The sequence below is a fragment of the Gorilla gorilla genome, chromosome 15, assembly GCF_029281585.2.
Source record: "Gorilla gorilla gorilla isolate KB3781 chromosome 15, NHGRI_mGorGor1-v2.1_pri, whole genome shotgun sequence".
Classification (NCBI taxonomy): domain Eukaryota; kingdom Metazoa; phylum Chordata; class Mammalia; order Primates; family Hominidae; genus Gorilla; species Gorilla gorilla.
Window position 1 is genome coordinate 79,967,973 of NC_073239.2, and position 11,492 is coordinate 79,979,464.

Sequence of the window (11,492 nt, forward strand, 5' to 3'; positions counted from 1 at the left end):
ATTGTGCAAACAGGGTCAAAGAGTGGGGGACCAAAAGTGCACTGCCGCGGCGTCAGCGGTTGGTGGTAGAGCGAAGTCTTCAGTGTTGAAGGCGAAAAGATAGTTGGATGGGTGCGTCCCCTTTTGCTGGGGTCAGAATGTGCTAGAGGAGAGGTAATTGCGTTAGAAATTATCAAGGTCAGATTACCAGAAGCAGGGAGAATCCCCAGGCAGGGGTGGAAGTACACATCTCAGCACCTGTCCCCTTTTGGAACCCCCTAGATTACTAATCACTGACCTCAAGACAGGATCTCTCTCTGTCTCTCTCCCTCTCCCTCCTTGCCTCCCCTCCCCTCCCCTCCCCTCCCCTCCCCTCCCCTCCCCCCCCTCCCCTCCCCTCCCCCCCCCTCCCCTCCCCTCCCCTCCCCCCCCCTCCCCTCCCCTCCCCTCCCCCCCCCTCCCCTCCCCTCCCCCCCCCTCCCCTCCCCTCCCCTCCCCCCCCCTCCCCTCCCCCCCCTCCCCTCCCCTCCCCCCCCTCCCCTCCCCCCCCCCCTCCCCTCCCCTCCCCTCCCCCTTCTCTCTCCCCTTTCTCTCTCTCCCCACCTCTCTCTCTCCCCCCACCTCTCTCTCCCTTTCTCTCCTCTCCCCAACTGGGTAAGGCTACTGCTTGTAGCAGCTAAATGCAAAACCAGGATCCAGCCTTTACCTTGGGGTCATTTTTTCCCTCTCTGAAATTTTCAGAGACCAGGCAGCTGAGCAAACCCAGAAGGTTGACACGAGGCAATTTTATTCCGCTAAAAATCTTTATGCAAAAAAAAAAAAAAATCAAGAGACTCGGTGGAATAACACTAGGCTATTCTAGCTTTCCACAGGAAGTGCTGCTGGCCATGGAGCTTATCCCCTTACAGTTAAAATGTCTTTTAAATACATCAGGTGTGTTTAGTTAAATAACAAGAGACACAGGTGCAGATTGGATCCGTAGTGAGCTTGCCACAGCAGCACTCAAGAGATACGGCCAGGTTACAACTCCCTCCCTGCGGTTGGTGGGAAGAACTGAAACCACCATCACCACAGCAGCCTTAAACACATAATTGAATTTCCCACTCTAGCGATTCTTTTGTGACCTGTGTTCAAATGATCCTAAACTAATCAGTCATTCATTGGCTGGGTTGGTGAATAGATAGACTTATTTTTTAAACATGTATAATTCATTGATTGCTATTCTAGACTTCTAGCATGCTATAATAATTCCATCATCATTAACAGAGAATATTTCAAATCTATATGTTCTTTTGCACATCGTCAGCTGCCCACATCTCGCCTATGGGTATTGATTTAAAATCTCAGGTTCTCAGCATTTCCCATCTAGTATATATATTCTTGTTCCTAATCATTCCTCTGTGGGTGTATTAGCTCACATTTCCCAAAGAGGAAATTCTTTTGGACTCCATTAAGACACAATCACAAAATTACTGGTAGAACTTTCTTATTCCCATCTGCAGATTCAATTAAATGACATTTATCCTTTCTTCTTTGTTTCTAATAACTCCATAGCATTATAACGTTTGGATTATTTTAATGATCGTAAAAAATGTAGCTGTGTAGTGTCAAAAGGTTACACACTTTTCTTAATCTTCTAGTTTAAATTTTCATTTTATAAAGGAAGAAACCAAGACCCAGAGAGATGAAATATCCTGTCCCAGATGACACAGTGCTTTAGAACAGTCTGCACTGAGACTAGAATCAGGTCTCCTGACCCTGTAGCCAGAGCTCCTTGTAAATAATAGAAAATAACCTAATCTTAGGCTAGTGTGGTAACAACCAGCAACATCAAGGATCTCTATTGCCATCGATGATTTTGCAGCCCATGAAAGAAGAGAAACCCTTGGCAACAACTTGCAACTGTTCCCAATCAAAATAGAGTCAAGCAAAATAGAGTAGCAGCATCATACAGATTGACTGGCCCTAAGGAATACGCTGGCCAGTTGCAACAAGGTGCTAATACAGCATTTTAAAAGTGTGTTACAGACTCCGTATGTGGGGAACAAACCTCAAGATTTAACAGATGAGAGAGATAGGAATTAGAAAGCTTCAATGTCACACAAAGACAAAGCTTCATTTTGTTATATTGCCAGAAGTCCATTTTAAAACAGAATCATTTGTTCTTTTCTTCTGTCCCTCCAGGTATGGTAATTAGACCTTGTCTGTGATAACCAAGAATTCCAATCCCCAGAAGTGTTCACTGACTCCTAAATCACAGCAGAATGGAAGCTGGCTGAGTGAACTGCAGGTGTGTTCTAGTCTAACCGAAACCAATATAAACGAGAAGGCTTAGAAAACTGATGTAGGAAGTGATGATTTGGAATTACTACTGATTCACTGAAGGACTCTTTTATCAAATACCCCTCCTCTGAAGATTTTCTAATATAGTTTACTTGACAGTAGCTGTAATTATATGTAAATTTTCAAAAATGCATTACAAATAGGTACAGTTGGACTTACTCTTTGATCCCTTTTGTGCAAATGATCCAACCACTACTTTCTCGGGAAATTTTTATCCTGTTTCCTGCTTTCTGTTTCTGAGCAAACCTCAGTACAGCTCCAAGTTACAACCTGTATGTAGATGCTAAATGGGTGGCTCTGATGGAGGGATGGGAAGAAGGAAAAAAGGAAAGGGGCAAAAGTGATTCCCTATCATGGCCTCCAAGGTTGGCCTCACTAGCAGCAGCATCACTCCATTCCATTTTTAACTCCCTAAACCTCACTGCGTGCCTTTCCACAAAGCCCTATCCCAGCTCTAGCAGTGAAGCATACAAACATCACTAAATTCCTTTGCATGCACCATATCCCACATTTACACCCATATCTTCTACCTTTCCTCCTTTCTGCTCCCCCCCACTCAGGATCGAAGTTGAGAGAAAGCAGACTAGAGAGACCTAGTGCTTGGACTGTGGACCCAGACTGCCTAGAATTTAATCTTGCCTCTCCCACTTACTAGCTATATGACCCAGGGCAGGTTATTTAAGCACAACATCCCTTTCTATAAAATGGGGATAATAATTACCTATTTAATAGTGCTGATATGGAGATTAAGTTAGTTCCTACTTGAAAGCAATGCGGACAATACCTGACAGGTAATAAGCACTATGTAAGTGTTTGAAAGTAAATACATGAGCCTTTTCCTCCCCTTCAACTTTCATTTACAGTGAAGGCTCTAGATAGTGGTCACTACTAAGGTTCACCAATATCCAGTTGCCTTTTCCTGCTCCTTGAAATCAGTGTGGCTATGCAACTAATGCTGGTCAATGAAATAGGAATGGAGGGAAAGGGTGTTACTTCCAGGTGAGCATCTAAGAACCAGGACTTATTTTCTCATCTTCCTCTTCCCCTGCCTCAGTGACTAGGGAATGCCAAGAAATACAAGGAGAACACCTGCCCAAAAGTGTTACCTAGACCTCAGTAGACATTATATAAGCAGGAAATAAACCTTTGTTGTGTCAAGATACTGACAATCCAGCACTATTTGTTACTGTGCCATAACCTAGTCTATCTATCCTGGCTGGTACAGGTTATTAACTTGCTTTGGGAACAGGAGATTAGAGGAACAATAATTCTCCATCCTGACTGCACATTACAGTCACCTGGAGACTTTATAAGAATCCCAAAGCCACAGCCCAGACCAAGTAAATCAAAATTCCAAAGGATGAGACACAGGCATTACTATTTTTTTTTAAAGTTCCCCAGGTGATTTCTTTTTTGCTTCTTCTTCTTTTTTTTTAAATGGAGTCTTGTTCTGTCACCAGGCTGGAGTGCAGTGGTGCAATCTCGGCTCACTGCAACTTCCGCCTCTTGGGTTCAAGCAATTCTCCTGCCTCAGCCTCCCAAGTAGCTGGGACTACAGGCACCCACCACCACACCCAGCTAATTTTTGTATTTTTAGTACAATTGGGGTTTCACCATGTTGGCCAGGATGGTCTTGATCTCTTGACCTCATGATCAGCCCGCCTCGGCCTCCCAAAGTGCTGGCATTACAGGCATGAGCCACTGCACGTGGCCGTGATTTCTATATGTATCAAGGTTTAGAACCACTGACCTAGAACAAGGCTGCATCCTATGGGAATCTCTGGGGTTTCAATACTGTATCAAAATCCTCAGCTCCCAAGGATCATACCTTCAGTTTCACCTCTCCCACAAAGGCTCTATTACATGCAGCTGTGAGTTTCTGTGTACTTGTATCTGCTGAGCAGCCCAGAAGAGAACCACAAAACCTCCCAGACTAATGCACCATAAATTGAAGGCCTCCTAACTCAACCTGACCTTCTCAATACAGCCCAATCCTTCTGTACATCCTGATCAGCTGCATTTTCCATTATCTGCTGTAGCTTTCTCAAAGCATCTTGTCTCTTTTCACACCTCAGTCATCACTTTTTCACCTCCCAGTCTCAGAAGATCACTCGTAGAAAACAGGTCATGATGTCAATTCTTAGCCATTGCTCTCTCTTCCTTTTCTTCTTTCTTCCAAACAAATAGAAAGCAATTTCTCTCACCATCCCTCCATCACTGATCTGGATCCTATTCATTTGGGCCTCTAGAGACCTCATTTTACTGACTGTCCCCTCATTCCTCACTTTGACATTTAACATGCTTTAAAAATGCTTTCTTAACTTGTTATTTCCCTCAAGATTTGGCTCTGTCTCTCCTATCTCTTCATGGTCAATCTTCTGAGAAGTCTGTGATAGGTGTCTCCACTTTCTTGCCTCCTATTCACTCCTTAACCCCCAACAAATTGGTCTCCTTTCAACAGTTTTCCTGAAGTTGCCTCCCCAAAGGTAATTTTTAAATTGCCAAATCCAGTGAGGCAATTTCATTGCTAATCTACTTTACCCACCTATGACGTTTGAGCCTATTACTAATCCTTTCTTCTTGAAACATTCTCCTACCTTAGACTGATTGGTTTTGAATACTGATGCTGTAATCTCAGCATGCATTTTCATTAACCTATCTGTGCCTCAGGGGTTTTTTTCTGTAAAAAAATTAATGCCTACCACATATGGTTGACGTAAGAATTAAATGAGATAGTACAGGTGGAGAATCTTGCATCCAGCTTTCTGAAATAGAAAACTCTGATATCCTACGGGTTTTTTTCATAAATTTTTTACAAACTCATTTGCCAATAAAACCTGACCTGAACTGTTAGGTGGCTATATGTACTCTTTTTTTATCCCATCTGCTGTGGATATTGACCGTGTCTTGCTGCATAGATATTCATGTGTTTGAAAACAGAGATTGCTGCCCCTAACCCCAGTGAGAGAGATACAAATATATAGAAATCTACAAATACCTGAATTCCAAAACACAGATCTTTTTCCTGCAACTGTAGATACCCATACCCATGGACTGACTGGCAATTCCACGGGATAACATATTCAAAACAAATGAATCATCTTGCAGCCTGCCCAAACTCTCTCCCCCTCCAGTGTTTCTTATCTCAGGAGCTACCTCTATCCGCCCAGTTATCCAAGTTAGTAACATCAACACTTCTCTACCCCTGACTCCACATCCAGTCCTATTCATTCAACCTCCCAGATATCTCTTTAAACTATCCACCTCTCACTCTCTCTGTTGGCTCTGCTCCAGGTCAGGCCCCGTCATTTTTTACTTGGATTTCCACATCAGCCTTCCAACTGGTCTCCCTTCTTCCTGCATTTTCCGGCCATACATAGTCCTCTCTATTTTCTTCTCGAAGCTCCACCACAGTTCATTTTTCCCCCTGCACTATAGCTAAAGTGATCTTTCTAATGCATAAATCTGTTATGTCATTTCCCTGTGTAAACACTTCTAAGTCTCTTTGCCCCCAAGTGAAAGCTCAAAGCCCTTACCTGGCCTTTTTATATCCTTCCCTATCTGACTCCTGCTTATCTATCCAGGATCAACTCTCATCATTCCCCATTCCAACCCTCCACCTTCATACTTCCTCCCTCCCTATGTCCCTTTGTATTCCTTGTGCTTACTATGCTGTCTCTTTCTTCCTCCACCAATGTCCTGCATCACTAGCCACTAGCCACCTTACTTCAGACCCTATATGAGATGTCATTGCCTCCAAGAGGCCTTCTTTGACTCTCCATGACCTGGTAAACAGCCCTTCCTTCCTGTAAGTTCTTCTAATACCACTCTATGCTTCCTCTATTGCAACATTGTACCTCACTCTTTGCATCTCAATGTTGTTAAGACAAAAATAATAATGATAAAAAAGAAAAGATTGCAAATACAGTTGAAATCTTATGTATCTCTTCGCCAGAACTGCCACTGGTGCTTTTGGCATCTTCGTGAGAATTAGGAAAAGAAGTCCCTTCTGGCCAGTCATAGGGCCAAGTTACAGCACACCGATTGATGAGATATTTGTGGGCTGGATTTCAGCCACTATTTTTTCCCTTAATGGGTGTGCTTGGTGGGAAGAAGGAAGGAGCTTTCTAGCTGACAGAACTAGAAAAAAGGAAAATCATAATGATAAGAAAGCTTGTGATATGTGACTAACAGTAGACAAAATGAACCTTTAAATGGAAGATAGAATTGGAGGCAGTTAGGGGCTCATCAGGCCAACTTAAGGGGTTTGGACTTTATTCTGTAGGCAATGAAAGACATATTTTGAGTAAATATGTGACATGGTATTTGAGGAGAAAAAATCAGTTTCTGATTGAAGATGCTTTAGGGAGAGAAAAGTCCAGGATTGAAAAAACTACTTAAGAGACCCCTATATACAAGAAGCTGATATTTTTGAAATATTAAATTATTCCCAAGCCCCATATTTACTGTCACCCTCTTGCTTTCATTGTATCATCATTCCTCACCACAGCTCACCTCTTCCTGGCTTTTGAATTTCAAGTCTAAGCATTAGAACAGAAATACAATGAGAAAAGTGTTATAATAAAGGCTCTATACATTCTTACCTGGTGTTAGTCACTGTTCTAAATACTTTACACGAATGGTCTCATTTAATCTCATTTAATTTTAATAGAGCAAAATTGAATTTAATTCAATTCAACAAATATTTATTATGCATCTATTCACCAGGCACCATAGTAGGTATTTACATTATCCTCATTGAACCAAAAAGAAACTGAGAAACAGAGAAGTCCAGTAACTGGCACAAGGTCACAAAGGTAGTATGTGATGGAGTCAGGATTATCTCCTCAGGTACTCTGTCTTCAAAGCCCAAATGCTTAGCCATCTATTTCACCATTGCACTACACTGTCACCCAAAAGATTTTGAAAATATCTAAGAACCAGCTGTCTCATATGCTCCACATCCACCCTAAATGAGAAAAAAATTCCCCTGTGCTAAGTAAGGGAAGGAAGACAAGTTGGAGAAGAAGAGTAAGGAGGACCTTCTCCTGCCACAATGCAGGGAGAGCTGTGGATCTCCAAGGAAAATAACACAAACCTCAGATGTAAATTTGGAGGAGACACATATATTTAAACCATAGCAACATTGTGAAAAATAAAAATTTTAGGAAATATTCTTCTAATATTAAAAAACTACTACCAAATGACACATAATTACAATTAGATAAGAGAAACAAACTTCAAGGGATCTCATTGTACAGCAATGTGACTATAGTTAATGGTGATATATTGTAGTCTTGAAAAATGTAAAGTGAATGGATGTTAAGTGTTCTTACCACAGAAATGACAACTATGTGAGGTAATGCACTTGTTAATTAGCCAGATTTAATCATCCTACAATGTATATGTACTTCAAAACATGTTGTACACCACAAAAATATACAATGTTAGCTGTCATTTTAAAAAAGATTTTTTAACTATCAAATTTAACAAAGAAGTCACACATAACTTTGACAAATGTATAAATTTTTAGAATATATCTTCATTGTTTCATTTTCATCATTAAGATAAAGGAAAATACCAACCAATGTTCCTGCTGGAACTACCTTATCATCAATTGTAACCATAGGTTGGCTACAGATCCAAGAGTGAGGCAAAAACCGGTGAAAGTATCCTGTGAATGAGTAGGCCACATGGAATTTGCAAAAAGAGAGATGACTATTTTAATAGTATTTGAAAATTATGTGCTACATATCCTTTTATCAGTAGAATTTATAATAAATTTAAATATGTATATATGTGTGTGTGTGTATATATATGCGTACATATATACATACATGCATGTTTTTCTCTTGAGAGCCACCTGTTAAACCTTTACCCTCATGTCACTGTGCAATTTGCCACTTCAAAGTTTAGCAATCCCAGTGCAAAGATAAACTTCTCTCTCCCTAACATCCAAATATCAGTCCAGAGGAAGCCCTTGATTTGCCCTACCAGGATCACATGTCTACATGCTAGTATCTGCACCAAGAATGGGTGCGGAGGTGCTGTATTACTGTAACTGACCAAGCCTGGCGTGTGCTCTATCCTGGCTGCTGAGCAATGCAGCATTTGATAGTCTCACTAACTATGGAGATAGACACAGTTCTCTAGAAGCAATAATGTTGCAGAGCAAACAAAAACAATACACACTCATTATAGTAGGTCCTCAATAAGTGGTAGCCACTATGATCTCTAACCTTTTTTTTTTTGAGACAGAGTCTCGCTCTGTCGCCCAGGCTGGAGTGCAGTGGCACGATCTCGGCTCACTGCAACCTCTGCCTCCTGGGTTCCAACAATTCTCCTGCCTCAGCCTCCCGAGTAGCTGGGACTACAGGCATGCATCACCACGCCCGGCTAATTGGTTTTTTTTTTTTTTTTGTATTTTTAGTAGTGACGGGGTTTCACCATGTTGGCCAGGATGGATCTCTAACTATTTAATCTCTAGAAACAAAATTAGCAACAATGTACTTATTTAGTAGTACATGTGACATTTTAAGATTTAAAAATCCCCAACTCATTTAAATGTTCTCCTTTCTCCAAGGCCTCTATAGGGTTCTGACCATTAGCTGTTCATGCATTGCTTCTTTCTCTTAACTAGCACTTCCTAAGTCCCTAATCTGTTCAAGGAACTGGGCTAGGTGCTGTGGATCCGCTTCAGTTTACTCTATATTTGATAAGTGGCAATCTAGCCTGATCACAAGCCCATCTGTTGTGTCGCAAACATCCTGTCCTGAATATGCTACCACTTCTTAAAAAAACAGCTTATGCTACCTCAGCTTCAGTAGACTAATTGAACCAAACATGTTCAAAGAAGCAAACTCTAAGAATAAATCCCCAAATGTCAACGCTGTCTAGGAGGAATGAAGAAACATATGGGATCCCAGGCATTCTTCAAATTATGCATGCCAAAGTGTTGGAGGGGCTGGGCTCCAACAGCAGTTTTATGCCTTCCAGAAAAGTTGTGTGGTCATGTAGTTCTAATTGTAACCTTAAAAACAAATAGATAGGGCATTTAAACAGTCGTTGCAAATAAGATTCTTATCACAAAGGGCCATTCTGTTGCATTCTATTTGTAGTATAAAGCACTGTTACATACAGCTTTAAAATTGGTCAAAAAAGTCCTCTATTGTAAGAACATCCTCTGCATGTGAATTTAATGAATGCTGTTCACCCTCTATACCATCTTTGGAGAAATCAGGTCAGCATCTTCTCTGGATATGACCATAGGGTTCTTCGGGGAAAAAAAAAAAAAAAAACCATGGCATGCATCTCACTTACTTCCAAAAGTGAACAAATGGCTCTTATGCCAGAAAGAAATAGATCAAAGTGGCTCAGATGTGTAAACCAGACGCAGTTAAAAGAGTTTTGGTTTAAAGGATATGTATGGACCAAAAAGAAAACAAAAACTTAAGAAGTGAAAGGAGTCAGCTCAGCTCACATCAAGAGAGAAAGAACAGTCTAAAATAGTCCAGAGGACTCTACAGACACAGGCCAGAACCTGCACCATTGGCGGATGGGATGGGAGAAAGAAACTAGGAATAGAGGGCTGGAGCTGGCAGGTGGGAGGCTTGAGTGACAGCTCTGTGCTAGGCTCTGATTTAGGTATGGGTCAAAGGCAATCACCAAGACTCACTTTTCAAGATAGGTATTATTTGCCATCGCATTACAGATGAGAAAACCAAGACTCAGAGAAGTCCATAACTTGCCCAAGGTCACACAACTCATAAGTGGCAGAACCAAAATTCAAATTCAGGCCTGTTTAGCTCCAAAGCCCTCTTCCTATAGGCCAGCCCAGTGAAACTGGACAGCAAGCATCCAAATCCCAACATCCAAAGAGATAGTGGTGAACTTGACTATAATGTCGGCTGTCACTCATACCCGGAGGTGGAGCATGGCAAAAAGCTTAGAAGGTGGCAATATTTTCAGCCAGGTGGGTGGAACAGGTAGGGAAGGGTGGAAAGCTAAATAGAGGAGAACAATCTGTCTGATTAAAGGCAACATCTCAGCCAATGGCTAGGGATGGAATCAGGAACAAATCAGGCTTCAGAAAGAGGGGCTGGTATGGCTGTAGTCACGAAACCACAAGTCCTAGCCTCCAACTTGAGTTCAAACCTAAACTAGGGGCAGAGGCCCCATCATATGGAACAGAAGGTCACAGAAGAGGGAGATGCGAGAGAAAGCGGCAGGGTCTTGGGATGAAAGTTACAGTTCAGTAGGTTGCAAGCCCCTTAGCAACTCATCCCAGAGTAACTGGACCTTAGGCTTAAGGCAAGACCACACTTGGCAGGGACATACATACTTAGGTACTAAGATGCCTCAGCATCTGAGTGGGTTAAGCCTGCAGGTTTAAAGGTCTTCAGCACTGGGATCCAAGCATGGCTGTGCAAGAAAGCCACAGAAACAACAAAATCATCAGATTATTTGTTGAGAGCCTACTCTGTGCCTGGTTCTGTGCTGCAGTCCAGGGATGCATTGGTGAATAAGACAGACACAGCCCTGCCCTCATGGAGCCTACCTTCTAGTAGAGGAGACAGACAAAGAACAAGAAACCAACAAATAAGTAAAATATTTGCAAGTCAAAAAAGTTCTAATAAAGGAAAAAACAAGAGGCAGAAATAAAAGAAAAAAGTAAGTGGGTAGAGGGGTACATACAGGTGATCCTTAATCATCATGGATTTGAACTGCAGGGATCCACTTGTACACAGATTTTTTTCAATAGATGTATTGGAAAATGTTTTGAAGATTCACATTTGAAAAAAAATCTTTCAAATGAACCACATAGCCTAGAAATATCAAAACTAAGAAAAGTTATGTATGTCATAAATGCATAAAATATATGGAGATGCTAGCCTATTTTATCATTTACCACCATAAAATATACACAAATCTACCATAAGAAGTTAAAATTTATCAAAATTTACACACGCAAACACTTACAGGCCTTACATGGTGCCATTCACAGTCAAGAGAAATGTAAACAAATGTAAAGATGCAATATTAAATCATAACTGCATAAAATTAACTGTAGTATATACTGATGACTGTAATCATTTCTTAGCCACCTCCTGTTGCTATTTAAAATGCCATGTGATGCTAATCATCTCCACATAAGCAGTTCCTCTCTCCAG